This window comes from Lactuca serriola, chromosome 1 (genome assembly GCF_051521515.1).
Source record: "Lactuca serriola cultivar US96UC23 chromosome 1, Lser_US96UC23_V15, whole genome shotgun sequence".
NCBI lineage: Eukaryota > Viridiplantae > Streptophyta > Magnoliopsida > Asterales > Asteraceae > Lactuca > Lactuca serriola.
Window position 1 is genome coordinate 7,646,312 of NC_136408.1, and position 12,562 is coordinate 7,658,873.

General features: G+C 29.4%; 1 long non-coding RNA gene across 1 annotated transcript; it reads left to right on the top strand.

Moving 5' to 3' along the window:
* Positions 1 to 490: 490 nt before the first annotated feature.
* Positions 491 to 1,769, top strand: LOC145067381 (uncharacterized). The gene is made up of 2 exons (XR_013688836.1): positions 491 to 606; positions 1,333 to 1,769. It is a non-coding gene; the product is annotated as an uncharacterized LOC145067381 (long non-coding RNA).
* Positions 1,770 to 12,562: the final 10,793 nt, after the last annotated feature.

Below are 12,562 nucleotides of genomic sequence, written 5' to 3' on the forward strand. Positions count from 1 at the left end.
ACTAAGGTTGTCAAGATCGGGATCTTAAGATCCCACAAAATAAAATATAATTTTAATCATGAAAAATATTTCAAACATTCAATTTTCGTTCAAAAGTTATAAAAACTTCAAAATATTAGTCATAAGTCAACATAAAATGATAAACGGTAAATTGGTAAAGGGTAAAAGACGTAAAATAATAATAAAAAATTATAAAAAAAACGGAAGGTAGGATCAGATCGGATCGGATCTCGATCCTACGATTCTAGCCCAAATACGATCCGGATCATTTTTCATACCTAGGATCATACGATACTATGATAAGGATCGCGATTTTGACAACCATGAAATTTACGAGATAAACCATAAAATCTCGAAAACTTAAAAATTGTTTTGTTTTGGATAATATACCTGAATAACTTTTTGTTTACATTTAAAAAAAAAAAATCATAATAAATTAAAAAATAAAAAAAAAAAATAAGTAAAACCGATAAAACCCTGTGTTCGATTTTTCCTGACGAGTAAAAACAAAAAAAAGACAGGAAATCTCCCCAATTTCCAAAATTCCACCGGCATTAGGGTTCCGATTTGAACAATTTCAACAAGGGATCGAACCTTTTCTTACAGGTTAAGTGCTTTTCGCCTTTCATGCCCATCTATTTGAAATTGTTCCATAGTTTTGATTGTATCTTTATTCAACCCTAGTTTTGTAATCTCGATCTCAGTTGATGGTGGCTTGTTGTCATGGAAACTTGTACATTTTTAATTACAGTTATAATTTCCTTGTTTCCTCTCAGCACTCATAAAACAGGACGAAATGTTAGGTTTTTTTTTTTTTTTTTTTTACGTTAGGTAACTGTAGCCTGACTTTCTTCTTTTTTGAATTCTTTAATGACATTTATATGCCCATTAGTTAGCCACTGTTTCAATTTTTGTTATGTGTTTATGCTAAAGATTTTTCTTTCTTAATTAGTGTTGTATTCTCAAGTAGATATCTATTTCTTTGTAGTGCTAGGAATGGCACCTTGCATCTCCATATTTGTAATTTCCAATTGGATCGTTTCAGTTCAATTATTCCTCTTTGGATTTGTTGTCAAGCTGATTATTGCACTTGAAGTCACAATGATAAGTTTGCTCTGTTTGGCAAAAACCCGATTATGCTAACTAGCCTGATACTCACTCTGAGGTGATTCTGTAAAACACAATAATAATGGCTTTGAAAATTAGTCTTGCGTAATGCTCTTAGGTTGTTGGTAGAATAACCCTTTTGCAGAACCATATCCCTGTTGATTTTTTTTTTTTTTTTTTTATATGTAGAATATTTTTTTCACATTTAAATTCCTTTGTTTTCAGTGTTGATCATGTGTAGATTGGTTGCTAGTGAAGACACATCAGCTGGTGAATTAGAGCATCATCAAAGCACTGTAAATGGAACTCGCCGCATGCACCCACAAATTCAAGCACAAATTGCACGTTTGGAAGCAAGGATAAGTAGGGTTGAAGCTCGGATGGAAAGGCTTGAAGTTAGTGTTTTATATCTTCAAAGGCGAATGTACATATATGGCTTTGTCTGTCTCATGTCTGTTTTGTATGCTATATATAAATGAGTTTTAGTAATTAGTATATTGTTGTATTGTACAACTGTAGTGGTGTCATGTTGTACTGTCTGACAAACAAAAATTATCAAGATTGATAAATTATTAGTGTTATTTTAGAAAACTTGTGACTCTTGTTTTGAGTCTGTGTTTGTTCTTACTTTAGCTATAAAAGAAAAATAAGTGTGCACAGCATCTATGATTTATGTAGTTTTATTTCTATAATGAGGTTCATTCTTTTAATATCTGTCCTACTAGCTTGCTAGTATCAAGATTCTTGAAATTAAGTGGATTAGAATTATCTGTTTTTTTTTTTTTTTTTTTTTTTTTTTGAGCGGGTAGAGTATATATACGAGTGTTTTTTTTATTTAATACAAAAATAATTAGTTAATAAATAAAGTCATAAAAAAGGGGGTTTTACTAGTTAACTCCCAACTTTTTTAAATTTATTTCTCAATTAACGTAAGAATAGTTATTATTCCAAAGGGCTTGTACGATACCTGATGTTGAAATGGTGCCTCTAAACCCAAGTGATTAAAGGTTCAAATGTAAGTGTCGTGAGGCAAGTTGTGTGATTTAGAAGTAGATTAGAAAGTGTCGTTCTAAAAAATGTTATGATTATTAGCCTTGGTGGGCTAATGGCCGCTATATACGCGTGCCTTGCTAGGGATTCATGATGACGTTAAATTAATTGGCCATTCTGATTCATACGATTTAGGTAGTTGTGATGTGAATGCACGTGATATTTTCCTATAAAAAGAGAAAACAAAATAAAGTTAAGAATAGTTGTTGGCACATAAATTATTACGATTTAGGTAGTTGTGATGTGAATGCACGTGATATTTTCCTATAAAAAGAGAAAACAAAATGAAGTTAAGAATAATTGTTGGCACATAAATTATTAAGGAATATCAAGATAGTTGTATGGCTTGGGAAAATTCACAAAAGGTGTCTCAGAAGGAGGCATGAAGGAAAGGCCCAAGTATCACATGTCAATCATTCCCACCTGGATATGAGGGTAAAACACATGTTAAAATCACGTAGGCACATTACATTAAAGGTGGGTACGTATTTTCTTCACATATATCTCATTTGGTCGACCATTATAATACAAGCATCTTTACGAGTACCAGAAAGATGAGGTATTTAACCAATAAAAACAGTAACTTACCTTGAAGGCTCGAAGTATGGCATGCATCTATTACCTTGAAGGTATTCAACCAATAAGTGGTGGTATGCATTAAAATGTGCTTTGTCATGTCCGCATGTAGATTCCAAAACATCACGGAAAGCTTGACTGATTTTTTTTCCAGAACGTTGAAACATTTCAACAACATTTCTATTTGAAAGACCCAAGGCGAGTGTAAGCAAGTATATTCCAACATTCAATGTTGATGGGTTACTATTAACTTCTTGGGCGAAGTTATGCCAAAGAGGACCTTTGAGCTTGTCAAAACTCTCCATTATATTAAAATATCTGGCCCGACTCAGGATAAGAACCATCTGCCCCACCTTATTTATCTTGAATCGCCTCCTACTCATTAGCTGAAATGACAGTAAAATTTGGATCTAATGTCACGAAACAAAATTATCCCTATTTTCTTCATCAAGTGGCAGAACCCCCTAAACTTATTTGCATCATATTTCTCCTAATATGTTAGTTAATCATATATATATATATATATATATATATATATATATATATATATATATATATATATATACATACACACTAGTTGTTTACCCACGTCAAGCGTCGGGTGAGAATATTTTATGCAAAAATTAGTTTGTAGAGGATTAGTTATTTTATGCAAATAGTTTACTACATATAAACAAAATATTGATAATTTTTCGGTTCTTAGAATCCTCAAATGTTGATAAACCCATTTATGTGTCATTTCGTTGCAACTTGCAATTAATCACTCGTAATATTAACTCCAAATAACCGGAACCTCTTAACTCGTTATGAAACATTGGCCGGTTTGATGAGCTATGAGTTTGTAATATTCTACCCGTATTCTTATTTTCGGTCTATATAGAGTTGCTTTTTTGTGGTTTGTAACTCTCCTTTTCCGAGTGTTTTTGTTTACAATCTATATTGAACAAAAGGAAGACTCAAACTTTTTTTTTCAATTTTGAAGCTCACGTTACCATATGTGTAGGAGATAAAATAACTAACACACACACACACACACACACACACACACATATATATATATATATATATATATATATATATATATATATATATATGTTAAAAATTACAACATAAGACTTAGGAATCAAATGGTGAATCTTTTTCCAGTGAGTAGTGTCCTTCATTGATTAGTTATATTGTCGCCAAGGGAGTGAGGGGTAAACCACTAACAATGGATGAGTTCAAGAACTCCACAGGTAGAAGTTATTTTCATCATATTCTGTTTCATCAAAACTATTATAATTCTTTTTTCTCTATCGAATTGGTTGATCTAATAATCATTAATTTCATCAATTGTCTCAATTTTGGTGGATAATATTGTCCACAAAATTATAAAATCTAAATTAAATCTATTGAATTGTAAAGATGAAATTATTAAATCAATCAAATCTTATCAGTAGTAGTTTTTGTTTGGTGACCGTTTTTTATTGTACCGCTTTTAAGTTGATAGTTATAAATTGTAACATTAATTTAATATATTTAAAATACATACTTTACAGTTAACCACAATATTACTTTTTTACTTAAAGAGGTCTTTTAAGATTTATGATAATTTGTTTTAATGTGAAATTACATGTAATATATATGTCGAATTACTTTGTTCCTTAATGATTAGATTTCCTAATCATTACTTTTAAGTCAATTTATAATAATAATTTGTATTTTCAATTTGTATGAAAACGTTTATCCACATAAATGAAACTGAAATAGTAAAATAAAAACACTTTTTTTAATGAATTAACCCAATAATACAAAATTTGATGTTAATTAAATTGCACAACAAAATTAAACCTATCAGTTAGAAATATTAGTCGCATATTATAAGCACCATTTTGTTTAAATTGTTGTCATGATCATTCTTTTCAATAATTCCAATTTACAACTTCAAAAAGCTGTCAATATGAGCAATGTGTAACAAAAATTAAACTGAACACATTTGATTGGATTCAACGATTATTGAAGAAAAACAATGTTTAGGAATGTTATCAGTCCTCTCCTCTTAATAGGTGCAATATATGAGCAAGAGAAGAGTTTAATGAAGCTTCAATCCCCTTCTCTTTGGTAATTAGCAATATGATCACTCTCCATTTCGATGAGCATATGTTGACCAAAAATTCCATCATGAGTTTGCTACGAGTTGATAAAATCCTTAGTTGCTGACAAAGAGTCACAAACAATGCCCGAAACTAATTATCAAGAGGTCAAACAAACAAATTAAATGAGAAAATATCTTTGATTAGAAAGATTTGTTCTACAGAACATTAGGTAAATCTCATGATTATGCCACCTTAATATAATAGTAAACACAATATATTTAGTCATTTAAAGACCGAAATACCTTTATTATATATATTGAGATAAAAAAAATGATTATAATTGATAATTTCAAGCTTATACAGTACATATTTAAAACTCACATTGAAGTTATCATCCCAAGGAATAATACACTAAAAGATTAATGTCTTCAATCTATCGATATCTTCTACTAAATGCACCTCCAAGACTCGTTTAGGAGCTTCATCAACTCATCCCTTCCATTGAAACTCGTTGAAGCATAGACCAAACATACTTTATTAGAAAATAACACTAAATTATGTTTTTTTATAAAACACGTCCATCTAGTGGTTTTCTTTAGAACCGATAACTTAGTGGTTCTAGCTTAATGGATCGTGATATTCAACCATGAAAATGTTTCAAGGTTGATAAAGACAGCCACACTTGTTAGTGCAAATCTCGTCATCCATCCATCTAAATTAAAATTAAAATTAAAATTATCACCATATATGTGATAATGGATGAGAATGTTTTCTAATATATACTATATGTTATTGTGCATGTACATATGCAAATGAAAGTAATCATAAGCCTTACCAAAGAAATAGCATCAGACAAAGATTTAAAAGTTTGCAAAACTGAACTATATCCTTCCTGTCATATATGGTGGATCTATAGTTTCAATGGAATGTAAATTCCAAATTAGGCCTAACGTTTCTGTCTTTTTTTGTCTGAAGTGACATGTTGCTGATATCTCCTTGAAACTCCTTACGATGGTGTATTGTATGCGGTCGAGATAGTGGGTGTGGACCCCATATTTCTTAATCGATCCCTTCTACCCTGTAAATTTAATTATGCCATGTTTATTTCCTTGTCAATAATTGTTGTATGATATGTAAAAACTTATATAATTCACATAATAATGAGAAGGGATTCTGAACTATGATGCGTACGAACAAAAAAAAATCACAAAGAGATGGGGTAGGTAGGTCTATTACCTGAAGGAGAAAACGAAGATGATGGTGTGATTCCCAAATTTGCTCACAACATCTGGTCAACCAACAAAAACCCTAAAAAATGCCCGAACTCCGACATAATCAAAATCCCCTAAAACGGAAATATCAAACATCATATTTGTCAAGAAGCTTAGAGAATTGATTCAACAAAAACTTCTGACCATTACTTCATCTTTCAAAAATGGATCTATCAATGAAACTACTTCTTATAACTAACGAATATCATTTAGACAATGAAACTACTTCTTATAACTAAAACCGATAGATGGAGGTGGTTGTTGGGGGATACCACATACAGTAAGCAGATACAACCATCATAACCTTGATTATCATCTTCCCAATTTGCTAAGTCTCCCTAATCGATTTCTTAATTGTGTGATTTGGATCGTGCCTAAATATAAAAAAAAATAGATTAAAAAATTGAAAATGAATGTAAGAACAAAAAATACACACCAAAATAAACTGTAAAATTTGATTGATTATTCTTCATGTTTCCTATTTCATGGCCACAAATCTGGAATAGATCATTAGAAACAATACTTAGCGCCTTTGTGTGAGGTTGAAGGCAAAAGGGGGCGGAAGGAATAAGGTTTCCGAGAAGGGTGAAAAGAAGGGCGGCCTTAATGGCGGCGAATGCAGAGCATGGGTGCAACCATGTATAAAGGAGAAAATTTTAATATTTGTGTCGACAAAGAGGAAAGTAAGTGTAATAGGAGCGAGATAATGGGTAATATACGAGTTACCATTTAAATAATTCTGTGTTTTCTGAATGCATTTTATGATGGTATTTGATGCATTATTAGTTGTACCTCTTAAAATTTTCAAGAAACATTCAATATCATATATATATATATATATATATATATATATATATATATATATATATATATATAGGTTCATGTGAGACGGCCTAATTTTGTGAAACCGTGAGACGTATTTTTTTATTTTTTTAAAAATTTTTTTTTAGTTAATTCAAGTTCCGAAAATAATATTTAAAAAAAAATTTGGACTTTTCCATTTATTTTGCATTTTAAAAATATTTTTTAGAATATGTACAGTGTAATATTCTATAAGAATATTCACGTATTTTTCAAAAAAAATGGATTTTTTTTTATTTTCTTAGTTAATTAAAAGTTCCGAAAATAATATTTAAAAAAAGAATTTTTAGATTTTTCCATTTATTTTGCATTTTAAAATTATTTTTTTAGAATATATCAGTGTAATATTCTATTAGAATATTTCACGTATTTTTCAAAAAAAACGAATTTTTTTTTATTTTTTTTATTTTTTTAGTTAATTCAAGTTCCGAAAATAATATTTAAAAAGAGAATTTTTGGATTTTTCCATTTCACGATCTCACAAAATTAGAATGGTCTCAAATGAAACTGAATATATATATATATATATATATATATATATATATATATATATATATATATATATATATATATATATATAAAATCAACGTTTCTATATTTATTGGTGATTCCATGTATTCATTTGTGGAGAAATAATAAATTTTACGTCTTTAATTTCAATTGAAGAGGAAAAAACATATTCATGTTGATTGTGCGTAAAAAATTATCATTTCTCCACAAATGAATAAATGGAATCACAAATGAATATACTTGTTCTTGCGTTCTCAATCTTTTAAGTGTTCTCATTTGATTCTTTCCCTATATATATATATATATATATATATATATATATATATATATATATATATATATATATATATATATATATATATATATATATATATAATCAACGTTAGTGTTTGCCATCGCTCATCTAAACAATTAGGTTTTTTTAGTAGAATTCCAATCTAGATCAATTTCTCCCGTTTTTATTATTTTCCATTGACGCTAATCTTTTCTCATATGGTTATCGTATCATATTTGTTTTTTTTTAAGATTTGAATTGACATTATCTTTAGCAAATTGATATTCTATCTCACATCATCTCAATACTTAGGGCACATCCATTCTTGGCAATGAAGTTGATACACATGGCAAAAATAGTGGAGTAGTGTCTAATGTCATAACAAAATTGGTAAGACTATCCCTTAATAGCATGGTCTTTTTTAGGTCGCGCTCAATGAACCAAATGATATTTAAATGTTGTAATATCTAGGGAGATACAAATGGTGTATTAATTATTCATTTGATGATTAATTAATTAGAAACTAGTTCATAATTATTTGGACTTAATTGGAATTAAATTAGAATTAAATTATGTTAATTAAAAATGCATGGGCTAAATGTTAATTATTCACTAGTTGAAATGGTTGGAACATTCTGGAACCCTAGGGATAAGGTGGACGAAATTGCTAAAGTTCATCCCTAGAGATTTCGCACAATGCTAGATAAATTGAAAGATTTGAATTTGAATTAATCATGATTAATTAATTATTCAAATATGTTTTATCTGTAAGCAACTGGAATCTATAAATACCTCGGAAAAACTACAATAAAGTCTCTACATATTGGCCTAATAATTAATTTAATTCATATATTTTTTTTATTCAATTAAGTTCCAAATACCGGTAATTGTATTCAATTTAACACTTTGACCCGGTCAACATGTCAGTCAACTTTCAAAATTTACATTTTTGGCCCAGATTTCAAATTTTATTATAGATTTGGTCCAAATTTTACACTTTTGGCCCATATTTTAAATTTTCTTACAAATTTGGTCCAAACTTTACCCTTTTTGCCCAAATTTTAGAATTTTATTATGATTTCATCATAACTTTAGTTTTCTTTACAACCTTTTTTCTCAAAGAATTGTTTATAATATGTTTTTTCTTTATAAAATCATATTTATATAAAAAAAAACGTATTTTCACTTAAGAATCTTATATTTTCTATATAAAAACTTTTTTTTTAAGTTTTTTGTATATGAAATATCTAACTATAAAAACAAATATTTATTAAGTGTATAAATATATAAAAATCATTTTTTCTAAAAAATGTATAAAAAAATATATTTTACAAATATATATATATATATATATATATATATATATATATATATATATATATATATAAACACCTATTTTATCTATATTTTTTTTATAAAATCGTGTTTATTTATATATTTTTTATAAAAACATGTTTGAATAATTTTTTATATAATACGTGTTTGTATACATTTTATAAAATGTATACAAACACGATTTCATAAAATATATACAAACACGTATTATATAAAAAATTATTCAAACACGTTTTTATAAGATGTATACAAACAAGATTTTATAAAATGTATACAAACACGTATTATATAAAAAAATTATTCAAACACGTTTTTAAAATATATATATAAACAAACACGATTTTATAAAAAAAATATAGATACACACCTATTTGTGTGCATATATATATATATATATATATATATAATGGTGATAGGCGTTTGTATACTTTTTTTTTGTAAAATACATTTTTGTATACATTTTTTTATAAAACGGATTTGTATATATTTATATACTTAATAAATATATATATTTTTATAACTAGATATTTCATATACAAAAAGATTTTATATAGAAAATATAAGACTTTTAAGTGAAAATATGTTTTTTTTGTATAAATATGATTTTATAAAGAAAAAACATATTAGGAACAATTCTTTGAGAAAAAAAGTTGTAAAGAAAACTAAAGTTAGGATGAATTCATAATAAAATTCTAAAATTTGGGCAAAAAGGGTAAAGTTTGGACCAAATTTGTAACAAAATTTAAAATCTGTGCCAAAAGTGTAAAATTTGGACCAAATTTGTAATAAATTTTGAAATTTGGGCCAAAAATGTAATTTTTGAAAGTTGGATGACCTGTTGACCGAGTCAAGTGGTTAAATTGAATACGATTACCGGTATTTGAGACTTAATTGAATAAAAAAAATATAGGGACTAAATCGATTATGAGGCCAATATGTAGGGACTTTATTGCAGTTTTCCCTAAATACCCCTCCCTAGCCCTAATTATTTTCGTCCCACTCTAAGCTATCATTAGAGTTTCTCTTACCTCTTTAACTCCCTAGTCTATTGTTCCAAGGGTTATTTTATAACATCAAATAGTTTGACATTGTTGGGTGTGAAGCATTACAGGTAACTACTTTGGTTATTCTTCCTTGGCTTGTTGAACTCGATGTACATCAAAGGTCTACACGTAAATTGGTTTTGCTAAAGGTTAGTAAACTTCTATCCCTTTTATAGTTGTTAATGTTATTAATTTAAGATCCTTGTATGTTTTATAATTTGTTTGTCTTAGATTAAAATTGTTTGTTTCTGCTACCACATAATTAATCTATGAAGTATATAGAAAACCTATCAAAAAAATCAGTGATCCAAGTAGTAACTTCCCCATCAACCATATTATTTAGCATGTAGCAAACTGGATTTTTGAATTGGAATGAAATTAGTTAACATATATAAAATACCCTTATAACACAAAATACATATCATTCAATCTATATAATTAACTACTCGTAGGTTCAAGTCTCATCGTAGACATAAGTGGAATTAAGTGTTAGTTTAGGTGTAAATTATATATTTATATTTGACAGTTAAAAAACTACTCAAAATTTGTTTTTAACCATCTAACAAAAAAAAAACATATCAATTCTGTAATTGATTCATCACAGATTCCATAAATTTTAATCTACTTATAACTAAATGGGGTGTTATATCCTTATAAAACAAAAATAAAAATATAGAAACTTATTACGTTGCATCTCAAATTTGTTGTTTTAATTTATAATGAAAATCAAAGACACAAATCGTACAGAATGGATCATTATAGGATTGCTTTTGATTTTATAATTCATCATCACTCCAATAATTTTACTTGTAAATCATTATTGGTATCAGATATACACTACGTTATACATGTAGATATTAATATTACTATATTATGATTTTTCGAGGGTTAAAAGAGAACATGTGTCTATGTAAATAGGGTGTTAATGATGGCAAACCACCATGGATAAGAAAGATTTGAAGTTGAGCTAGCCTCGTATTTTGGATACACGAGTATGAATTCAAGATGATGGGTGTTAGGGTGCAAACGAGCCGAGTCGAACCCGAGCCTGGCCAGGCTCGGCTCGGGCTCGTTTAAGTACTAAGAGGCTCGAGCTCGAGCTCGGCTCAATTCAAGCTTTTTGTACTGAGCTCGGCTCGAGCTCGTAAATAATTATACAAGCTCGGTTCGGGCTCGGGCTCAGCTCGTTTTTTATCTGACTTGCCTAAATAAGCTTAAGCTCGGCTCGAGCTCGTTAAGAAGCTCGTTTACTAATACCCTAAATTCCTAATCCACAAATATGTTTTTATTTTAATATATATAAAAATAAGAAATTATATTATATAAAGGCTCGTTTAGGCTCGCGAGCATAATCGAGCTTAGTGACATAGACTCGAGCTCGAGCTCGTTTAATAAACAAGCTTAATATTAAGCTCGAGCTCAGCTCGGGCTCGTCTAAAATCGGTTTCAAGTTGAGCTTTTAGCGATCTGATCCCGAGTAGCTCATGAGTAGCTTGGATCGTTTGCACCCCTAATGGGTGTGGTTATCAGTGTTTGTGGCAACTTTTGCATGAAAACATAGTTACGAGTTGGTATTAGACATAATAAGTTTGCAAGGAATCCATATGTGTATGTATATGTGTGATCATGGAATGAAAAAAAAAGATGTTTGTGTATATATTTTTATGATCATGGAATGAAAAAGAAGATCAAGAATAAACTATGTAAGGGTTCTTGTGGGTAATGTAATTTAGATCTTACAACATTTAAATATCATTTGGCCCGAAGATCGGTTATCATCAGGCTTAGGGCCTTTGGGGAAAGAGAGATTTAGACCCATTTGGGTGTGGGTAATGTAATTTAGATGATCCAGGATTTCGGTTTGTGTTTTGGAGCCAAGGGGTATACCGGTGAAGTGTCGGTTCGGGCTTTTATGGAAATTGGTTTTAGTTTGGGAAGTTTTAAGGCAAGTATGGATTGATAGAAGCGTACAGATTCTCTTTACCTTTCCGTGTTTATAAAGATTGTCATAAATGGACTTTTAACGACGAAGTTATGGCCTTCAGAAGTTGGTAGGGTTTAAGGTTAATCCTAGTATGCGGGGCATACATAAGGAGTACACGGGGCGTACTATGGAAGAGGAACACGACACACTTGAAGAGTATGTTGAGCATAATGGGAGTACGTAAGGCATACTCTAGATTCATGCAAATCCTAATTTAGGGTCTTGGACCCTATTTAAGATCCTTATCTCATCACCAAACCCTAATATCTTCAGCCTTCATCCATTTTGAACCCTAGATTTGAACCCTAAGTGCTTTTGGTGATTATTTAAGTTTGAAATGTGATTTGTGGGTGTTTGTGGTGAAGAAGAAAAAGAAGAGGAACGCTTAGAGGAGTGGCTTGAGCTTGTAGATCCATGAGTATCTTCCCATTTGCAAGCTTTCTAAGGTAAAAAGCTTATACCTTGATGATCATTTT